Source organism: Tenrec ecaudatus, unplaced genomic scaffold (genome assembly GCF_050624435.1).
Source record: "Tenrec ecaudatus isolate mTenEca1 unplaced genomic scaffold, mTenEca1.hap1 Scaffold_755, whole genome shotgun sequence".
Taxonomy (NCBI): Eukaryota; Metazoa; Chordata; class Mammalia; order Afrosoricida; family Tenrecidae; genus Tenrec; species Tenrec ecaudatus.
In genome coordinates, this window is record NW_027459653.1 from 179,003 (window position 1) to 200,713 (window position 21,711).

A 21,711-nucleotide genomic window follows, 5' to 3' on the forward strand; every position below is an offset into this window, starting at 1 on the left:
CCATTGCATCAGTTATTGTCTCTAGGGATCCGTGTCTGTGCGTTACAACTTTGGAAACCCAATAGAAACAACCAAAACCAAAACTAAAATAAAGCTGCAAGAAGAAAATAATAATAATATAAAGATAAAAATGAAAATAAAGAATGAGAAAGGAAAGACTACCATCAATATTTTAATGTTCAGCAAAAAAAATACTGTTATGGAACAAGTGGGAAATACTTTACCTTAGAGCAAGTACAGGTTGGATCGAGAGGTAGGTCAACTGACCAATTGTCATATTATGCCATGGTCTGATCCACTGTGATCAAGTTCACAATCATCTCTGTCTGATGGTAAACCTTTTCAAGGGGATGTACCAGAGGTTTAATATGACTAGATATTCTTCAGATGGATTTTGAGTTCTCACTGTTCACCTACCCTTCGACAAGATGGATGTTCATCATTTGAGCTCTGGGACTTTTTCCTTCATTACATTTGAATTTAATTGTCACTATCTTTGGATCCCACATGCTGGTGTGCTTCTTCATTGTGGACTTCCTTGACACCTGACTTAGATGGCTGCTTCTTTGAAGACAAGCCTTTTAGACCCCAGATAATTGATAGCCTGGCACCATCTGCTTTTTTTCACCCCACTTTGCTGTAATGCCCTTATCTTCATTCATTTTTCAATGAAGGTAAGTATTGAACAGAGCCATGTTAAGATCTTGTACCCAGAATATGATCACCTAGAGGATGGATCTAGCTAAATCTTGTCATAAACCATGGGCACCTCTACCTAGTGCCTGGAAAGTGAACATGTGAAACTCCACAACTGTGTTACTCTGGGTTGACTAGGGAAAAAATTCATAGACATTCATATGTGTACAAGAGAGAACTTTATATCAAAGAGCAATTGTACATTAAGAAAGCATACCTGCCCAGTCCAGTTGAAGTCACTAAGTCTGAAATTAGCCCATATATCCAATACCAGACTATAAATTCTTTTCAGACTCACACAACATATACAATGATGTCGAATGCAGGAAGACCACATGCCAGTGAGTGGAAATTCTTTTGGATCCAGTGGAGACGGAAACATCTCAATGCTGTCAAGGGTCTCCACGTGGCTCCTTCAGCTCCAGTGCTCTAGTGTCGCTTCATGTGTCTTGTTCACAGGAATGTCTCACAGGGCATGAGCTTGTGTCCCGCCTCCAGGGAACTATTTATCTCCTCAATGCCTCCAAATGAGGTCATCAAACTGCACCCGCACTGACAGACTAAACTCCACCCCTTCATTCTTAAGTCTCAAATTGACAACAGATTATGCAACTACCACAGCAACCAAGGAGGCAGATGAAGAGGAGGACAGGAAAAGAGAAGTAGGTGCCTTCTCTGTTTTATACTCTACTTAAATTTGTATCTTTATGTTATTATTATTTTTCTTTATGTTTCTTTTTTGGGTTTTTAATTGTTTTTGCTATTGTCTCCCTGTTTGGAAGCAAAAAAGAAGTGGATGCATGGAGACAATAACTGAGGCAATGGTTTATATGGAAGGGGGAGGGGAATTAGGGAGTAATTAGTGGATCTGTGAGGCACGAGTGAGCATTAAGCTTATTTGACAATGGATATACAACTCTTTTCTAGAAGTGTTTTAAGTATGGAAATCTGAATGTTATATCAGGAACATTACAAAAGAAAGGGGGGGACTTGATCTATGGTTACCATGTGTGAAGGAGGAAGAGTTTTTGCTTAGGGGATAGTGAATTAATTTTAATGGTGGTGGAAAAATATGCAGGGTGATTAAAATAATGGTTGTACAACATGAAAAGAATACTCAGTGGCACTGAATTACACATGCAGAAGTTGTTGAACTGGTGAAAGTTTTGTTACATACATTTTTGCAAGTATGTGAAATATATTACATGAATAATGATTATGGAGGGGAAAATTGTTCCATAATTGACTGTGGTAGAGATTGTACAACTCTTCTTGATATGATTGAGGTATTGAATTATACGATAACTTGAAAAGTGCCAATAAAAGTGATTTGTTTTGTTTTGAAGAGAAGCAAATTCTCAGAAATGTTCATCATTTTACCTCCCACTTTAACCCTACAGCCTGCACATTTCATGGGGTACCCTTGTACTAAGGGTAGAACTGGGCTGCCCAGAGAGAAAGTGAAACATTCCAAGAAAAATAGTATCCCCAGGAATTCCCTTCGTTATGGCTCACACCTCAGGCCAACTGTCTGCATTTCTACAAATCTACACATGGTTTTCAGGAAGAAATTGTTTGTCCATAGTGAGTGCAAATGATGAAGGGTAGAGATTGACCTCACAGAACAAAGGTCAGAAAAATTCCCTCTAGAGGCCATTACTCAGCTGCTCCTACTCAGAACCATCCTCCTTCTGCTTCCACATGCACAGCACACGTGAATCACCTAGAGTAAAATATGGTAACAGAGCTCCAAGTCACAAATGAAAGTCAGACTTCTTAGGTCTTCATCCTTACCATGTTGATCATAGATGCCTGTGGAGGTAACACCCTTCTGGATTCTTCCTGGTGACATGAATGTCCTACCCTGTAAGCACCTTCATGTCAAAAACAATGATTTTCATCTTAGAATGGTTTTAAATTATATCCCCCCCTTTATTCCTAGGTGTGATTGTTCAGGTAGAGCTGCTACAGACCAGTCATGAGTTGGGAAAGCTATGTGCAATGTCTCAAAGTGCTATGTCTAACTTTCAGGTCTGCAGATATCAAGTTTCTAGATCTATCAGGTTCTGGGAAACACAACCTGTGTTAGGTGGCAAAGAAGTCTTGTGATGAGAGTCTTAGCAACAACTCAGTTTTCACATATTGATACATTGAAACCACAACAGCTCAACCAGCTGGGTGTACTTTAACTGAACAATCTGAAACCTGAGGACAATGACATGTAAATGTAGGAAACTTACCAGGAGACACAGTGAAGGCTAAATGGTCAAACATCTCAAGCATCACAACACTAACTGGGCAGCAGAGGGAGCTCAGGGTACATGGGACACAATCTTTGCCACAGGAGCAGGTGCAGGGGATGCCAAGTTTGTTTCCTCTTGTGTCTGGAGTTTCTCAGTTCACCCACGTGGAGTACCTCTTCAAGGACACTTCAGCAACTACAGTTCTCATGTCTCTTATTTTCCTGAAGGGAAGATCCTAAAAATTAAAATTCCTTGTTCTTCCTGAGAAGACAGGGGAGAAAGAAATCACACTTGGGACAAGTTGAAATCAATCCCAGAAGGACCGATAATCTCTCTAGGCTGTTAAAATCTGACCTCCATGTGCTTCTCTCAACACAATCAGTTACTCTCCATCCTAATTCTTTTTTACCAGTTACTGTAGGTTGAAACTATATGTGTGTGAATCCCAGCCGAAATATCTCCTGTGAAGAGAAAACAAAAGCAAACCTGATTTTACCATTTCTGAAATAATTGACAGTTGCATGTATTTTTGAAACTTGGAGAAACTGACATTTTGAGATTCTTAATAAAGCATCAAAATGTCTCATAGTCATTAGAAATCATATAATGGCGCTTGCCCCAATCCCAACTATGTGGACTCTCCCCCTTCCCTTCCCCCCACCCCTACCTAAAGAAGGCAATTCAGAGAACAGAACTGAAGCTGAAGCTTGGGGACATGTGCATCTGTGATTAGAGCACACGGGAGAAGCAAAGAGGGTAGGAGTGTGAGAAGAACACATCCTGACCCACTAATCCCCAAGGACGATATTACTGCTCATAGCAGATAAGGCACAGTGAGGATCATAGGGCCAGTCACACCACAAGACATGATGTCCCTAACTGAACCATATCACTATGGGGGACAACACTGGAGACTCAGGGTGGGACTTGTGTCTGATCAGACCCCATCACATTGGGGCAAAATACTAAGGGCATGCAACCGCAAGGGAAGCAAAGCAATGAAGTCCCCGGAGAATGCCAAAATTAGATGTTGGGGACAGTGTGACACAGCACCCCTTCAGACTCGACTTGAAAGCATTCCTAAAAGTCAAAAACCAGCCTGCAACGATTTATATGCATTTCTTGTTTTGTCACTGGCTATCTTTTTGTTGTTATTTCTGTTTGTTCGGTTGGTTTTGTCTTCCTCTGTTGATTTGTTTGGCTTTGCCTTGTTTTTGTTCTTATTAATGTCTCTGCATGTCGATCTAGATAGAAGACTGGATAAACAATTCAGAGAAGGAAAAACAGGACCAGTGGTCCCGGGGGGACATGGGAGAAGGAGAGGTGGGAGAATAGAAGGTGGGGGTGAGGGGATCAACCAACCCAAGGTCAAGTTAACAACAAATGAACTAAAATCGTTGGAGAGAAAGCATAGGATGCCTAGTGGGGATTAATCGAGGGCAAAGTCAGAGCGAGGAATTACTGAAACTCAAATTAAGACTGAACATGTTAGTGGGACAAGAGGAAAGTAAAAGGAAATGGAGGAAAAATTAGAAAGCAAAGGGCATTTACAGAGGTCTAAATATAGGCATATACCTATGTAAATATATTTATATGTAATGGCAGGGAAATAGATATGTTAGGTATTAAGGTTGAAGATGGAAACTGGACCTCAACTCAAGTACTCCCCAAATGTAAGAACACTTTGTTCTAAAACCCTGCATTCTGTGATGCTCACTTTCCCAACACGATGGCGGTCGACAAATTGGGTGCATAAGCAAATGTGGTGAAGAAAGCTGATGGTTCATTGCTATCAAAAGATATAGTGGCTCTGGTCTTACTGGCTTGAAGATAAACAAACAGACATGTAGTTGAGAAGCAAAAATGGAAGAAGCACACCAGTCTGTGTGATCATGAAGTGTCCATGTGATCATGTATCAGGCATCAAAGACCCAGAACAAAAAAAAATTTTTTTAATCATATCCATGTGAATGAAGAAGTGTGTGCAGTGGAGACCCAAAGCCCATCTATAGACAATTGGAAATCCCCTTACATATGGGTCACAAGAAAGAGAAGAGTCAGTCAGAGTGTACTACAGCACCAATGAAACAGACAACTTTCCTCTAGTTCTTTAATGCTTCTCCCCCCACTATCATGACCTCAATTCTACCTTACAAATCTGACTAGACCAGAGCATGTACACTTCTACAGCTAAGATCTCACAACAAAAGGAATCCAGGACAGATAAAACCCTCAGGGCCAATAATGAGAATAGAGATACCAAGAGGATAATGGGAAGATGGGAGTAGAAAGGGGGCATCAATCACAAGGACTGACATATAACTCCCTCCCAGTGGGACAAACAATGGAAAAATGGGTGAAGGGAGACAGTGGAAAATGTAAAATAAAAATTTATAATTTATCAAGGTTCATGAAGGAAGAAGAGTGGGAGAGGGAGGGGGGAAATGAGGAGCTGATATCAAGGGCTCAGGTAGAAAGCAAACACTTCCAACATGATGATGGCAGCATATGTACAAATGAGCTTGACAATGGACGAATGCATGGATGGTGATATGAGCCATAAGAGCCCCCAATAAAAGTATTTAATAAAAAAGAAAGCATTAGTATTGTAAAGCATAATACCTAGATTTGGAGAACAAAATCAACTCCTTAACCATGGGAGACTTCCTCTAGTTTTAGGAAGATGCCCTGGAAACGTCCTGATGTGTTATGCAAATTCACGAACAGCATTGGCTTCTCTGGGAGATGTAGAGATCTTCAGCATTTAAAGAACATCTAAGTGTAACTTGATACCTTAAAATTCTTGGTGTGCAAAAGATTTGTGAAGGGAAGGCAAGCTTGATTAAGGCAAGACAAACCTGCAGGGAAGGAGCAAAACTCAGGAGCCACTGTCATATTCAGCTCTAGTGGACAATTAGGGAAGGTCTAGAAGGTGATGATGAGGGTTTTACTTTTAGCATATGAATTTCCTTTCCAAAAGATAATTTAAAACAGAATTAGACAAGGGAAGCTTGTGTCAGATTAAATATATATTTCTACGGGGAATATTTAACTGCATCAAGAAAAGAATAAGCACCACACAGAGGGGTGGGGAGGAGGTGGGCACATTTCAAGGAAGTGTCTCTAACTGTAGGTTGACATTTCCATTAAGTCAATTCTTTCTCATAACAACCCTATAGGATAGAATAGGACTGCCCTTCTAGGCTTCTGCGTCTGTAAACCTTCATGGGTGTGGAGAGCATTCTTTCCCCTGCACAGCCATTGGAGATTTAAAATGATTGACCTTGCATTTAGCAGCCCATCGCATAATGAACTCCACACGCAGAGCTCTCCAAGATATCTAGAACATCCTTAGCTACTCTTGGAGTGACTCTCTTAGAAGTCATTCAACATTACTTATGACTATATAGGCAAAAGGTATGCAAATAGACATCTCCCCTGCTGATGAAAACCATCCAAGTCCCAACTCTGAAGTTCTTGGAGAGGTGCTCCAACTCTGGAATTCCCAGGTGCCAACATTCAGGACTGAACACATCAAGTCACCATGGAATCTGTATTGAGCTCAATTTTCCTTTTTGGAATTTCAAATGGTGCTTTGATGCAGATAAAGTGTGTATGAGGGGGCGTGAGTGAGAGGCAGTGAATATGTTATGATTTTCATCACCAGGATGTCGGTGTGTTTACAGGTGTCCAGTGTGAGGTGGAGCTATGGAATCTGAGGGAGACTTTAGGCAGCCTGAGGCTTCTCTGAGACTCTCCCCTGCTGTCTCTGCATTCACTGTCTGTGTGTATAATACACAGAGGGTCTGCCTAGGCCCAGAGAATGGGCGGAAGTGGGTTTCATACATTAATAGTGTTGGTAGGAAAAGCCACATAGATTCTCTGAAGGGCCAATTTACCATCTCCAGAGACAATAGTAAGAATATACTATAACTTCAAATGGACAATCTGAAATTCGAGGACATAGCTCTGTAATTCTGTGCAAAAGACTCAACAGTGTGGTAGTTATATAATCTGGTGTAAATTTGGGACTTGAGAGGATAAAGAGGGAAGGGTTGGAGTCTGTCAATTGGGTCATAGCCAATGACGCCTATGTGTGGGCATCTCGATCTCCTGAGAATTCTGGGAAATCCCATATTCCATCTTTGAGGGGAAGACACTCTTTCTAATCCCTGGGAGACACCCTACTGACAAGGGTGACCCCTGTGAGACATCCCTGAGTAGAAGCCATGTGGATCTACCTCATGAAGCCCTGGGTGCTGGAGAATCCATGTAGAGCCCCCGTCAGCACTGAGAAACTTACAATGCCACTCGATCCAAAGACTTTCTGCCCACTTTCCTGTGATCATCTTGCATTCTGGATCATTGCATGTACTTCATAAGTCTGAAGAGGAATTTATACATTGGTATCCGACATATGTGCAAATTATGGACTTATGGGCTTGGACCTAACTGGGGTTGAGATGCTTTCTTAATGTACAATTGCCCTTTATATTAAATCTCTTATACACAATATGCGTGTGTCTATGGATTTGTTTCTCTAATCTACCCAGACCAACGCATACAGTTAGGGGAAGTCAGAGTTAACCAAGACACGAATGTACTCTAGTGGAAGAGGTTAGGCTGCAGGGGCCCTCAGGACCCAGAGCACAGGTCTCAGACCGAGGAGCAGGTGCAGATGGAGCTTCACCACTGGCTTCCTGTTGTGTCTGGGGATTCTTCTCCTTCTCGGTATCCCTCAGGGAATCAGTGCATCTCCTCACATCTTTCTCAAACACTCACCCAATCTCCCTGTGACGATAGGATGATTTTGAACTTAGTTTCTGTTTCGTTTTCCCCTTGAATCGCGCCACATTTCCCACATAATTGGTAATTCCTGCATCTAGGATGAATTCTGTTCACATCATCTGCTTCATCAAGCTCTTTATGCCTTGCATTCAATACCCCTCCTGTATTCCCTCCTTCCCTGGGACAACAGTCCCTGCTGTGCAAAGGATCTCATTTTATTAGCTTGTGTGTATATATATTTTTCCAGACAACATATTACAAGAACTTATCACCAGTAGCCCAATCCTATATCAAGTCGCCTGTCTCCATTCATCCAATCGGAGACTTTCTTCTCTGAGTTCATTCATTTTATTAATTCACAGCTCCTGTCTGCCCTTGTCCACCACAGACTGATTTTAGAGTCCGTTTTTTTTTCTCCAAAGGCTGTTTGTTTAATTCAGTACTTGTGAATATTGATACAAGAGTGGGAAAAGGGAGACAAGACACATTTTATGCTTAGTCTCAAGGTACCTCCACAGAACTCACCTCCCTTCGTGCCCTATGTCCCCTTGTGCATGGGCTATACACGTCCTATTCTGCACAGGGCACCCACAGGTTCCCTTCAAGTTCTGTGGGTGGCTATGCCTCCACATATTATTGAGAGCAGAATATCCTTCTCTAGAGACATGACCAGGAACTGATTTTCCCTCAATTAGCAGTGTGACTGCTGTAGTTACGATCGTGTATTTCTGAGTCGGACACACAGAGGGAAAGGTTGTGGGAACCCAGACACAAACACCAATACAGGGATATGGCTGGGCTCAGGGGGTCACTGAAAGCCCACAGATAAAAGGGGCCCTCAGGGGAGAAATGTAGAGGAGCCTAAGAAGGATTAGTTAAATTAGGTACCTATTTCCTCTACCTGCAGAGAAAATGTCCCTACCACAGACCTCCACATTCTTGTAGCTCAGTGTATGTTCTTGTATGCACTTTATGTCTGTGTGTTTTGTGTGTGCTAGCACATTGCCTTAAGATGTTATACAATGTGACAGAACTTGTAGTCTGTTCTGCATTTATTTTATTATTATAATTCTAGTATATTTTAGTGTGTCTTTGTGGTTTTTCTTAAGTAAATGCATGTGTATTTATTAATCTGAGGGTATTATATGAAGATTTGTTAGTTGTAGTAGATGTGCTAATTTGTTCACAATATGCATGTGTATGTTAATATGACTGTTAGAATACAAATGTCATTTTGTGAGTTTCCTGCTAGTGTGTGTTCACTCCAACTCATCTGGGCTCTTCATCAAACTTTATGAGCTCGCATCTCCTTGAATAATCTACTGAGTGTTAAGAAATGACTTAGGCTGGGGGAATCCATTAGAGGCCCATAGTAATATGCACAGCAGAGTGTGCTAATCAGTGAAACTTCTTTTTGAAGTGGACAATAAGAGACAGAGGGACATGAACAGCAAATCCTAGAGGTGAGCTGGTCAATGCAGAGACAGCCTTAACTAGGAAACAGGCCAAGGGGGATGCTTATTTTCTCCTCTCTGCAGCTCTTGTGTTTACAGATGGCAATGATAAAGCCTTTGTAAAAGGATGCATGCTATACTCAAAGAATGCCTAGTTGTAGGTAAATGGGTAATGCCAAGAGCCAAGGTGACGGCTGAAGCTTGAAGGTAAATGAGATGGATCAAGGAAAGAGATAACTTATCTTCCGTCATCTTTGCCCAGAGCATGAGGTTCAAGCTCTCTAAATAATGTTCAACTGATGACAAACAACACAAACTGTTGGAAAGGGCTTATTCACTTGTATTCTAGGATGTCCCATCCATAGACTTGGGCTTCTAGGAAGAGGGTGGATAGCTAGTGTGTGGGCATGAGCTTGTAAAACATGCTCCACCAGGAGGCTGAAGGGGTAGGAAGACAAAATGAGTGTGGAGGGAAGAGGCTGTGCTGCGATCAAGTGGGGAGGCATTAGCCTGAGTGGCTACTTGGATATCATTACCATTGGCCTTTTGCAAGCACCAGTGAGTTTCTAAGGCAAGGAGGTGTGAAGTGGCAGTTATCTGACAGAGGTGTAGGTTAGTGCCCCTATAAAACTAATCTGCAAATCAGCCTACTAGAGAAATACACATTTCATAAAATTTCTCCTACCCACTCATCATGCATATGTGGAATATAAGGCTCACCATTCCCCTATGTTATAAGTCCAGGTTCCAATTTCAGAGCTCTGGGGCAGGCAGGTTGAAGAACAAGGTTGGATTCTAGGACCCTTGTTGAAGGCCATAAAGACTCAGCCTTGAAACGGCTGAGAAGTCTCAAGACCTATGTGTCACTGTTTGCTGATTTCTTCTGTGAGTTTACATTTAGAACAGACTGTTAAGAACAAGAACGTGTGCAAGCTCTGGGAAAATAGGTCACAAGAGTTGCTATGTGTATCAAATATGCTTGCTTAACAATGAGATAATTAACCCCAGGTTGTTTCTGCATGGTTAAAAGGAGTATGAAAAATAAACGCGAGGCTTCAGTATTCACTATTGCCCTCCCAATAAATTCTGTCTCACTCCCTCTTTCAGGACTGTTCAACTCATTGGCTGGCTTGGACAAGAGTGGCGCCCAAACCAGGGACACTGAAAACGGGGGACAAAGTGAAGGACACCGTGGATTACAAAGGTGTACACAAAGAGATTGGTGGTGACGTGAGTAGCTATTGGGAGAAAAATGGGGCAAGGAAATAGCAAACAGATTTTTGTAAATATTTTTCAAGACATGTTAAAAGCTAGAGGAGCAAAAGTAAGCTACCAAAGAATAGAGAAGTTTTTAGATTTTGTGGTTAAGGTATGTCCTTGGTTTCCTGAGGAAGGGACTGTAAATATTGAAACTTGGCAAAAAGTAGGGAAATGGTTAAAAGATCACTACACCACTAATGGACATAGAAGGTTCCCATAGACAAGTTTAGCTTATGGGATTTAGTTAGGGATAGCCTGTACCATAGGCATGAGGGACTCCAGCCTGAACACCAATTTGCATGCTCAAACAAAAGTGAAAGTAAACTTCCTTCTGCGCCTCTGCCTCCTCCTCAACCACTGAAGTCACTGAAAAGTTAACTGGAGGGCTTTGAAAGCAAGGATGAGGAACCCCTTGACCCAGGCGATGTGGAGCCCTTAGAGGACAAGGTGGCACATTATCATGATGAGGATTTGGGTATTTTCGCTGCCTCCGAGGCACTTCAACCTGAGAATCAAAACCTGGTGCAAGATACTCAGAAGTCCTGCCCAGATTAAACAAAGGTGGTAGGCTGGGAGGAAGCTTATGCATCATTAGCAGCAAAGATGAGGGAAATGCAAGTCAAGTTAATAGAAAAGCAGTCTGAGATAGAGTCCCATGAATGGGTGCCAAAACTTACTGGGGCCAAGGTATTTCAGAGGCTTCAGAGTGCATTCAGTGAAAGGAATCCTTTTCTAGAAGACTTGCCAGTTGCAGCACTGGTTGTGACTGGGGCTCCAGGAAAGGATCTATGCTTAGTGCTGCCGCACATGCAGCAAAACAAGGAGAGGATATAGGGGAGTTCAGTATGCAGTTCCCTGTAACTGAGTGACAGGATGCCCAGGGTAATCTGATGAGAGATCATACTCCTATTCCTTTCAAACAGCTAAAAGAATTCAAGGTTGCTTGTGACCAATATGTCCCGAGTACCCTTTTACTCAATCTTTATTAGATACACTTTCCATCGCGGTACTTGCCCTCACAGAATGGAAACAATTGGCTTTTGAAAATGCCAGGCAGTGCTGAGACCTTTTAGAAAAAAGGGCAACATGTCCGAATATATCAGACTATGCTCGGACATTGGACCTTTCTTTACTCAGGGGCTTGCGACAGCAGCTGCTTTGTAAGGAAAAACAGTAAAGGAGGGTTAATAATACTATGGAACTTATGGGAGCCCTGCAGGCTGGGCTCCCTTCCCCCTCTGCTATTCCAGCCAATACATATGAGATCATTTTAGATTTAAAAGATTGTTTTTATACCATGCCCTTGGATCCAAATGATTGTAAAAGATTTGCCTTTAACGTCCCTTCCACCAACTTCAAAGACCCTATGAAGAGATCTCATTGGCTTGTTTTGCCTCAAGGCTTGGCCCCGAACCGGTATTAATATGGGGACGAGGGCATGTTTGTGTTTTTACGCAGGATGCTGATGGAGCACGGTGGCTGCCTGAAGAGTTGGTGCGGTTTGCAAACCATGCGGATGGTAATTTGCCTCGGTGTGTTTCTGAGGACATTGCTCAGTGAGCAGTATAGGCTTCTGTTCCTGATTTACCCTTCTTACATCCTCCTGTCTGGGAAGGTCCGGAAATCAAGGTGTGAGTTAATGACTTATGGCCTCCCTGTACAAAGGGAAGGAAATGTAATCTCACCCACTCCGCAGTCTTTTTCCCCTTGTGGACTAGAGACTCAAAAGAATAAAAGCATATTGTAGAGATTGTGTCTCACGGACAAGCCCATCAGGTATAATATCTCAAAGGAATTATATATCATAGCTTGGTCTCGCAACCAGGACAATACTAAAAAAAAAACACTGCTGAATGGGAAAGGGGGCTGTCTGTAGGACTTTGGTGGTCAGACTCGGGTTTTCCACAAATTCAATGGTGGAAAATAGGGGCTGCTTTAGTGGACACGAAGCTTATGGGCCCTTCCTCCAGACCGCAGGGAAACGTTACTGCCTGCGTACCATCGCCTTATGTACTTTTGGCAGGGAATATTACTATAGATCATGATGATTCTAAGTTTAACATGTCTTGTAATAATTGTAATTTGTCTACTTTTATTACCTGGTCCCCTGAAGATATTATCATCGCCATTTTGTATCAATCTTCTTTTGTTATGCTACCAGTGAATATTACTGGGGCTTGGTGTTCAGAAAGAGGGTTACAGGTATTAGAAGAGATTGAAAAGCATTAACCAGACCCATGTGCTTTGTAGGTTTGCTTATAGCAAGTATTTTACATATACTAAGTTTAGGTGCTACTGCTACTACTGCAGCAATTGTACTTTCACAAATCATACAAACTGCCCACTGTGTAAATGAATTATCCAAAAATGTGACTACTGTGTTGGGTACTCAAGAAGATATAGACAGGAAGTTAGAACAAAAAGTAAATGCTCTTTATGACATAGTCATGTATTTAGGAGATGAGGTGCAAGGGCTTAAGGCCAGGTCTAGTCTACAGTGCCATGCTGTACGTACATGGATCTGTGTTACACCTAAATAGTACAATAACAGTCAGTATAGCTGGATTAAAGTGAAGAACCATCTTCAAGGTATATAGCACAATACTAATGAGTCTTTAGATTTATTACAACTCCATCAAAAAATATTAGCCATAAAATATGCTAAGTCTCTTGATTTTGATGCCGCTAAACTTGCTGAGGATTGGCTCCAGCACTTTTGAGTTGCTTTCCCTTCATTAGGAAATCTCAGAGGCCTACCTCACATGCTTATGTCTCTAGTCAGAGCAGGAGTGTGTGTATTGTTGATCTCATGCATACTCCCTATGATACTGCACAGGGTTATGGTTGAATTATTGGACTTAAGAACACAGCTTCATGAAGTACACCTGTGCACTTTGCCCCCTCCCCAAACAGGGGTGTAAGACGGAGGCTGGTTAGTCAGAGATGCGTAAGATGGAGTCTGAGTTTCCCAAACTAAGACGGGTCATAGTCACCAACAGGACTGTGACTGATGACAGGTAAGGGTGATTTGAGGACTCCACAACCTAAGACAGGCACAGTCAGTTGCCGACATTTTGAGTAAAGACACCTTCAGTAAATAGAAAAGGGGGAGATGTTGAAGGCCATTAAGACTCAGCCTTGAAAGGACAGAATTCTCATGACCTATGTATCATTGTGTGCTGATTTCTTCTGCGACTTTATGTTTAGAATAGACACTTAAAAACAAGAACAAGGAAGTATGCAAATGTATCAAATGTAGTTGCTTAACAATGAGATAATTAACCCCGGTTGTATCTGCATGGATAAAAAAAATATGTAAAATAAACTCCAGGCTTCAGTATTCCCTGTTGCCCTCCCAATACTTTTTGTCTCTCCTTTTTCCTTAATCATCACTCCCCCTTTCAGGACTGTTTGACTAGTCGGCTGGCTCTGACAGCCTCTCATTTATCAAAATTCTTAATCTAAAGCTTGAGTAAATTTTAACTCCTTCCAGAAAATTGGTTAGCTTATGGAAAAAAGACCAAACAAAAACCCTGAATACTGAAAATAATAGTCAGAGATCAATAGTTACACTGTATTAGCTAAATCTGCTGAACTATGCCTCTTTAGAGTATTGAAAGGAAAAGATATTACCTCGAGGACTCGGTTCACCTGACCAAAACATGCTATTGTCAATTGATTTCATGTGCATTTGAAAGATGGACAAAGGAAGGCTGAGGAACAATGAATGCATTAGAATTGTGGTTCTGGTCAAGAATATCTCACTTACCATGGACAGGCAAAGGACAAACAAGTCTGTCTTGGAAGAAGTAATGACAGAGTGCTACTTAGAGGTAAGGATGGTGAGAGTTCATATTATATACTTTGGACATATTATCAGAAAACATCATTCCTTGAAAAGGATACTCTGTTTGCAAAAGACGAAGGGCAGTGAAAAACATGAATCCCTCTACTAAATGGATTAACAAAGTGACTGCGACAATTTGTTCACCCTCACATCACGGCCCACCAAACCCCAAGCATGATATTCTTGCTCGAATTGGCCAATGCACAGAGAGGACCATAGGCCCAGCCACACCACAAGACACAACATCCCTCAATGACCCATAGCACTATGAGGGACAACACTAGTGGCACAGTGTGGGAAATGTGCTCGATCTGACTCCACCACACTGGGGCAAAATGCTAAGGGCATGCAACAGAGCAGCAAGGGGAGCAAAGCAATGAAGTGCCCGGGAAATAAAAAAATAGAGTGTGTGGCCAAGGCATGGTACCACATCAAACTCAACCGATAGTAAAATACTCTTAATGGTCAAAAAACAAACCTGGGACGATTTCTAGTCTTTTCTCTTTTTCTCCTATAGTTGTTTTTTGTTTGTTTTGCTCTGTCTTGTGTTTGTGCTTACTATTGTCTTTGCATGTCTATCTAGATAAGATAGGCAAGATAAACACACCAGAGGAGAAAACAATGGGGCTGATGGTCCGGGGGGGGGGGGGGGGGGAGGGGGGATACAGGAGACGGGGAAGCGGGGGAAAGGAAGTGGTTGTTAACCTGGGGTCAAGGACACAAGTAATCTAAAATCCTAAAATCGATGTCGAAGATACTCTGGGATGCCTGGTAGGGCGTGATCAAGGGCAATGTAATGAGAGGAATTACTGAAAACTGATGAATGCCAAACATGATAGTGGGACAAGAGGAAAGTAAAAGGAAATAGAGGAAAGTACTAGGAGACAAAGGGCATTTATAAATTTCTAAATACAGTCATTTGCATATTTAAATATATATGATGAAATGGAAATAAATCTATGTACATATATTTAAATGTTAAGTATTAAGGTAGCAGACGGACATTGGACCTCTATTCCAGTACTCCCTCAATGAAAGGAGACTTTGCTCTAATAACCTGGCATTCTGTGATGCTCAGCTTCCTGACACAATCAATTAAGACAAAATGGTGCAGAAAGTTGATGCTGTCTGCCTATCAAAATAATAGCATCTGGGGTCCTAAAGGTCATCTAGCTGAGAAGCAACAAACTCCACATGGAAGAAGCACACAAACCCGTGTGATCATGAGGTATCAATAGGATCAGGGATCAGGCATCAGAGACACAAAACAAAAAATCCTATCAATGTCAAAGAGGGGGAGTATGGAATGAGACATACAGTCCATCTGTAGGCAAGTGGACACCCCCTTACAGAAGGGTATTTTATAAACTAAACCAGGACACTTGTAAATATATATACATATATATGTATATATATTTATGTGCTGTATACATCTATTATATATATTATATATAATCATGATATATAAAATCATTCTATATAATATATATAATCATTATATATTATTATGTATTATATATAATGGATAGACATATAAAGCACAAAAGAATATAGCAGCTAATTAGTCCACACGGCTGTACAAAGTGCTCAGTTCATCTCACTTCCATGAAACATTTAATATACTGGAAATCCTTCAACTCATGAGAGCCCCTGGGTCCAAGGTCAAGGAAGCAGACAGGTGAGTCTTATGTAGGGCAATGCAGGTAGTGTGGACACAGGAAGCAAACAGAAGGTCAGGTCATCAACAGTCAGCAAGACAATAGGATCCAACAGTCCCAAGCTCAAGTGATGTATAAACCAGCAACATGATGAACCACTTCTCGAAGGAATCTCAAGTTCTAGCGACATGATCCACAGGTTGGCAGTCCCACTGTTAGTGTAGCTCACAAGTTGGGGCAGAGAACTAGCAGGCACACCCTGATCTGATCAGAAGGGAGCAAGAGAGAGAGAGAGAGAGAGAGAGAGAGAGAGGCAGGATTTGCCTAGCCATTTATCTATTTGCCCTCCAATCAAACTGCAACATTATTAATACCATGTTCCTATTGCCCAAGTTGGCACAATAAACCAACCTATCAGAAAAGGTGAAAGGATGAGAAGAGCCAGTTAGGGTGCAGTATAGCACCAATGAAACATACAACTTTTCTCTACATCTTTAGTGCTCCCTCCCCCCCCACCCCCCCTCCCCGCCCCACTATCATGAACCCAAACCTACCATACAATTCTGGCTAGACTAGAGAAAGCACATGGTTACCGATAAGAGCTAGAAACACAGGGAATCAAGGGCAGATAAAACCCAGCAGGACCGGTAATCAGAGTAGCAATACCAGGGGGGTAAGTAGTAGGTGGGGGGTGAAGGAGGAAATAAACACAATGATCTACATATAACTCCTTCTCAGGAATGGACAACAGAAAAGGGGTGGAAGGGAGACATCGGTCAATATAAGACACGAAAAAGCAATAAAAACATAAATTATCATGGCTTCATGAGGGAGGAAAAAAACGAGGAGCTGATACCAAGGGCTCAAGTATAAAGAAAATTTTTAAAAACAATTGATAGCAACATATGTACAAATGTGCTTAACACAATGGATGTATGCATGGATTGTAATACAAGCTGTATAAGCCCCTAATAAAATGAGTTAAAATAAATAAATTAATTACAATTTTAAAAACATAGATTCATCCTCAATTGTGAGGATGGCACAGAAGAGTGCAGTGCTTTGTTGTTGTGCAATGGGTCCCTGTGAAATCGAATTGACTCAATGACAGCTGACATAACAGTCTCAGAATCCACAAATATGCATCCAGCACAAACACAAAGACATTAGTGTGTGTTTACATAAGGTATTATTTCTCTCATTAAAAAAGGGAAGAGGTTTCTTCAGTTAATAAAATTGGAACAAACAAGGTGACAACGAAATCACTGAGGCATTCCTACCCCTCATTAATCCATTCTTTTGGTGAGCTGAAGGCAGTTCTCTAAGGGCCTCACAGCATGCCAGATGGCAGAGTATTTTCACAAACATGAGCTCTAGTCTAAGGGCAGCACAGTCACTAAGTTTTTTTTTTTTTTTTTTTTACAAACCCTTGTGTGGAGGGCTGACTTTCAATAGATCTCAGCGAGGGAGCTGCTCTGCTATGTACAAAACCCCGACCCAGAAGCAGGTCGTCTACGAATGGTTTAGCACCAGGCTCCCCACGAACGTGCGGTGCGTGACGGGCGAGGGGGCGGCCGCCTTTCCGGCCGCGACCCGTTTCCCGGGACGTGGGGCACTCTGTACCAGACCCCGGTTCCGAAGCACAGCGGGGGCAAGCGCGTGGCCGGCCGAGGCGGATGCGCTCGTGGCCCGCCTGCCGGCGGGGACGGCAGAGCACCAGCTATCCGAGGCCAACCGAGGCTCCGCGGCGCTGCCGTATCGTTCCTCCTGGGCGGGATTCTGACTTAGAGGCGTTCAGTCATAATCCCACAGATGGTAGCTTCGCCCCATTGGCTCCCCAGCCAAGCACATACACCAAAGTCACTAAGTTTTGAGTAGCTATTTGTCTTTCAAGGAAACTGTGAATCATGTAGTCCTGTACACTGAGGGTTCAGCTGGAAGATCAGAGATCTAGCAGAGCAAGAGACTGACAATAGTTAACTCACTGGATTTCAGTATGTTTAGGATGTCTATAATCAATTGAATCAAAATAAAATGTCATGAGAAACTTCCAGCCTAACTGTATGATACATGAAAACTAAAAATTTTGGCAGAGTATTCACAAAAGATGAATAAACACTTTTCTTTTTAACTGTTTTGTTGTTTAAGTTCAACTTATTGGGTTCCAACATAACAATAGTTTTGAGAGAGTACTTAGTAACACCATCTATGAGACCAGAAGTAACCTGACACCAATGTCAGATAATGATACTTTAAGAAAACTGTAGACCAGTGTTGATAAGGGATCTGAATGAAAAAGTTACATTAAAAGCAGGAAACTGAGACAGATAATATATTAAAATAAGTATGTATCATGATTAATTCTAATCATCCCAGAACTGAATTAACACAAGAAAATAAACACTCAGATATGTCTACTGATGGGGGGGAAAGTCAATTATCTAAATAGACACAGAATACATACTAAACAAAGTCAAAAGCTTTTCACGTTAAAAACAACTACAAATCTAACATGAAATAGGTCAAATCCAATATGCTAATACACATTCATGAAAAAACTGCAAATTTCACATGTAGAAGAGGAAAAAATTCACACTACCTCAGAATCAGCATAAACATACGTGTCCATTTCCACCACTCATATTAAAAATTGTACTAGCTAGATTAATCAGAAAAAAAGAATTAATAAAAGGAAGAAAAACTTCCAGAAACAAATGAAAATTCCTTCTTCATCATAAATTGATGATTTCATATAAAAAGATGCCAAATAGGTGATAAATGCTATAGCTAGTAAATGTAAAAATGTTGTAGGCTACATTTCAACACTCAAAAATAATTTGGTACTTAAATCCCTAGTGATTAACTGCTAATCTCCAACTCCCAAACTATTAACTCTTATATATTAAGATGCTGACCATCTTTCCAACACACCGATACCCTCCTAAAACACAAGAGGAGGAGGAGGTGATGCTGTTTGCTAGCGAATAGTGAGCTGGCCAGCCCGGCTGCAGGGCTAAAATGGGCACAAACAGGAATAGCGGATTTATATACGCACTTGGCAGGTAGCACACATATTTCCGAACAAGACTACTGGTCGACCTCCTTAGTGGTGATCCAAAAGGATACTACAAAAACGTGTGCATGGTACACACACATGCACATATGTACACACAAAAATCACGTAAGTAAAATAATAGAATTGAAAATAGACATTTTGTGAAACATTTTGAAACAATGATAAGATCTAAGAAACTAAAATGGAATCCAACTCAACTATTTAAAAGTTTGTGAGAACAGGAGGGAGAGCCTGGGGACCCCAGGGTTGGAGAGCGCCGACAGTGGGCCAGGGATCCAACTGGCATGCTGACACACAGTGCACAATGTGAGCATCTCCAACGTGTTTTCCTAATAGGATCTACCAGTCGACCACCTACGTAGTGTCTAGAAAAACAATTAAGTCCCCACTCAGTGGCTGGTATACCCACCTTGTCGGGCAGGGGGCAGCCTGGGAATCCAGATTAGGGGCCATCAGGGTGTGTGGAAGCTGCTCCAATCTCTCTCTTTCTCCTCCTTCCGCTCCTCTGTCCTCCCTCCTCTCTCCTCTAACCCAGCCCTTCTCTCTCCACCCCCATCTTACAGGGGAGATCAGATCAAATCATTCCAACATTGAAGGATTAAAAAGTGACATCACTATGAACACTTGGCCACCACAAGCCAGTTATCCCTGTGGTAACTTTTCCAGCAATTCCTGCTGAAAACCCAAAAGGTCAGAGGAATCTGGAGGTCCTGCTTTCACAGTCTAGATTCCTGAAAATCAAGATCCAGCAAGCTTTAGCCCTTCTGCTCCAGGGGAGGTTTCTGTCCTCCCTCAGCTCACCTTAAGACACCTACATTACCTTTGCCAGGTGTACTGTCCCAGTCAAACAACCCACTTGACCCTGATAAGTCCATGGAGACTCTAGCTAAGGCTCAGAGGGAGCACTGTAAGAAATGCCAGTGCAGCAGCAGAGGCTTACTCTTGTGTATGTGCACAAGGTGCTCCAGTAAGTCCCCTTGGACTTCAGCATCTCATTCAGGGCCATGGACATCGTGCACTCGTTGATCGACAACTGTGGGCTCATCGCCTACCAGGCATCTCAACTGGCACATTCCAAACTGCTCCACCATCAAAGCCTGGGACATCCTGGTAACTGTGTGCCTGCTGTTGCCCTGCAGGCAGGCTGGCCAGCTCTCGCTGCACTCTGGTAAAGTAAATTGTCCTTCAGCCTCACAACGTTCATAACCCAAGGGCCCATTTCAGGGTCACTTCCATTTTCATCCCCAAAATAGAAGTCAAGTACTTTAGCATTACTTTTTTTTGGTTTCTTTGTTTCAGTTTGTTTTTTTGATTCTTCTGTGCATAGTTTAGTTAGATTGCTTTTATGATGGAGACCTTTCTTTTTTTCTTTAACACTTTTTGGGGCACTGAATCCACATATCCCACAAATTCCCACAATTCCATAGTTCAGCCATCTTAAGCACTGCAAAATCATTACCACAATCGATTTCATATTGTCTATTTTCCCACCATGATTCAATCGCCTTTAAAAAGGCTTATTAGTCACTTTCAGTTCTAGTGTTCAGTCCCCTCAATCCTTCATTCTTAGTCCCCAACTCCGCCAGCCACCCACCCCGACCCCACCCAGACATCCTTACAAACCATCGCATGTTATTTCATCTCCAGATATCCACCCCTTCTGTGCTTCACAAACTGAACCCAACAGAAGCAATAAAGAATACCAAGGAAAGGAAATGGGAATGGTTTAAAAAACCATAGTAATATATAGATAGAATTCTAAACAGGGGGTTAAGAAAAAAAAGGGCCGCGACCAATATTTTAAAGCCAGGCAAGACGTTTCTGTCACGAACTCAGCAAGAAATCTTGTGCCTAGAACAGACTCTGATCGGGTCCAGAGGGAGGTCAGCAGAACAAGACCCCGGGGCTCACCTTTGAGCTGAGGAGGTGCAAGGAGTCTCGGGGAGCAGGCATCGCTGTGTGGAAGGAAACAAGGGAGGGGGGTTAGGAAACTCACAAAGCAACAAATCTGGGAACCCGGACCCCAAAACCCCAGCCGTGATCCCCTTTCTCCAACAGGGACTCCCACCATGAACCCCACCCAATCCGAAAGCGGGGAAATAGGACTGGCCTTAGGGACACCCGCCCACCTCTCACCAAGAGAAGCGCTGGCAGGGTTCCTGGGGGAGAGAAAGGGCGCTTGCACCCTAGTCAGCTGGACTAAAATAGCCTCCGCCCACATACATGTCCCGGAGCCCAGAGCCTCCCACCTGGGAGCGCCGGCAACAGGGTGCTCAGGCTGTGGGCGCTTCTCTGGCACCCCAAGCAGAGTACCGACAGTGGAATCCTTGCAGTGAGTTGCAGTTCAGAATAAGACACCGCCACTTCCGGCCCTGTCTGGGCGTGACCCGGGGTGGGAGGAGCTGGCGGGGTCAGAGAGGGGTAGGGGTCTGCCTTCACTTCCTCTCAAGGCAGCTCTTTCCCCGCCCATTTCTGCTGAGATGCCAGCACAGGCGCCTGGTGAGGGGGTGGGCGGGGCCTGGCCGGCTTGGGGCGGGGCTTGGGGAGGAGCCAGAGAGGAGAGAGGCGGTCCACGCCAAAGGGCCCACACCTGTGGCTGAAACTCCAGCGGCAAAGACTCAGATAACAATGGCTGAGGCACCAGTAATTTGGCCCTTTGCAGAGGGAGTGCATGGGTGACATGGTTGAG

The 21,711-nt window shown here is 42.7% G+C and overlaps 1 long non-coding RNA gene across 1 annotated transcript; it reads right to left on the minus strand.

The window, feature by feature from the left end:
- Window positions 1-1,737: 1,737 nt before the first annotated feature.
- On the minus strand, window positions 1,738-21,396 carry LOC142436886 (uncharacterized). The gene is made up of 4 exons (XR_012782164.1): window positions 21,272-21,396; window positions 20,934-20,977; window positions 2,937-3,200; window positions 1,738-2,570 (listed from the first exon to the last, which is right to left on the minus strand). It is a non-coding gene; the product is annotated as an uncharacterized LOC142436886 (long non-coding RNA).
- Between the last annotated feature and the right edge of the window lie 315 nt (window positions 21,397-21,711).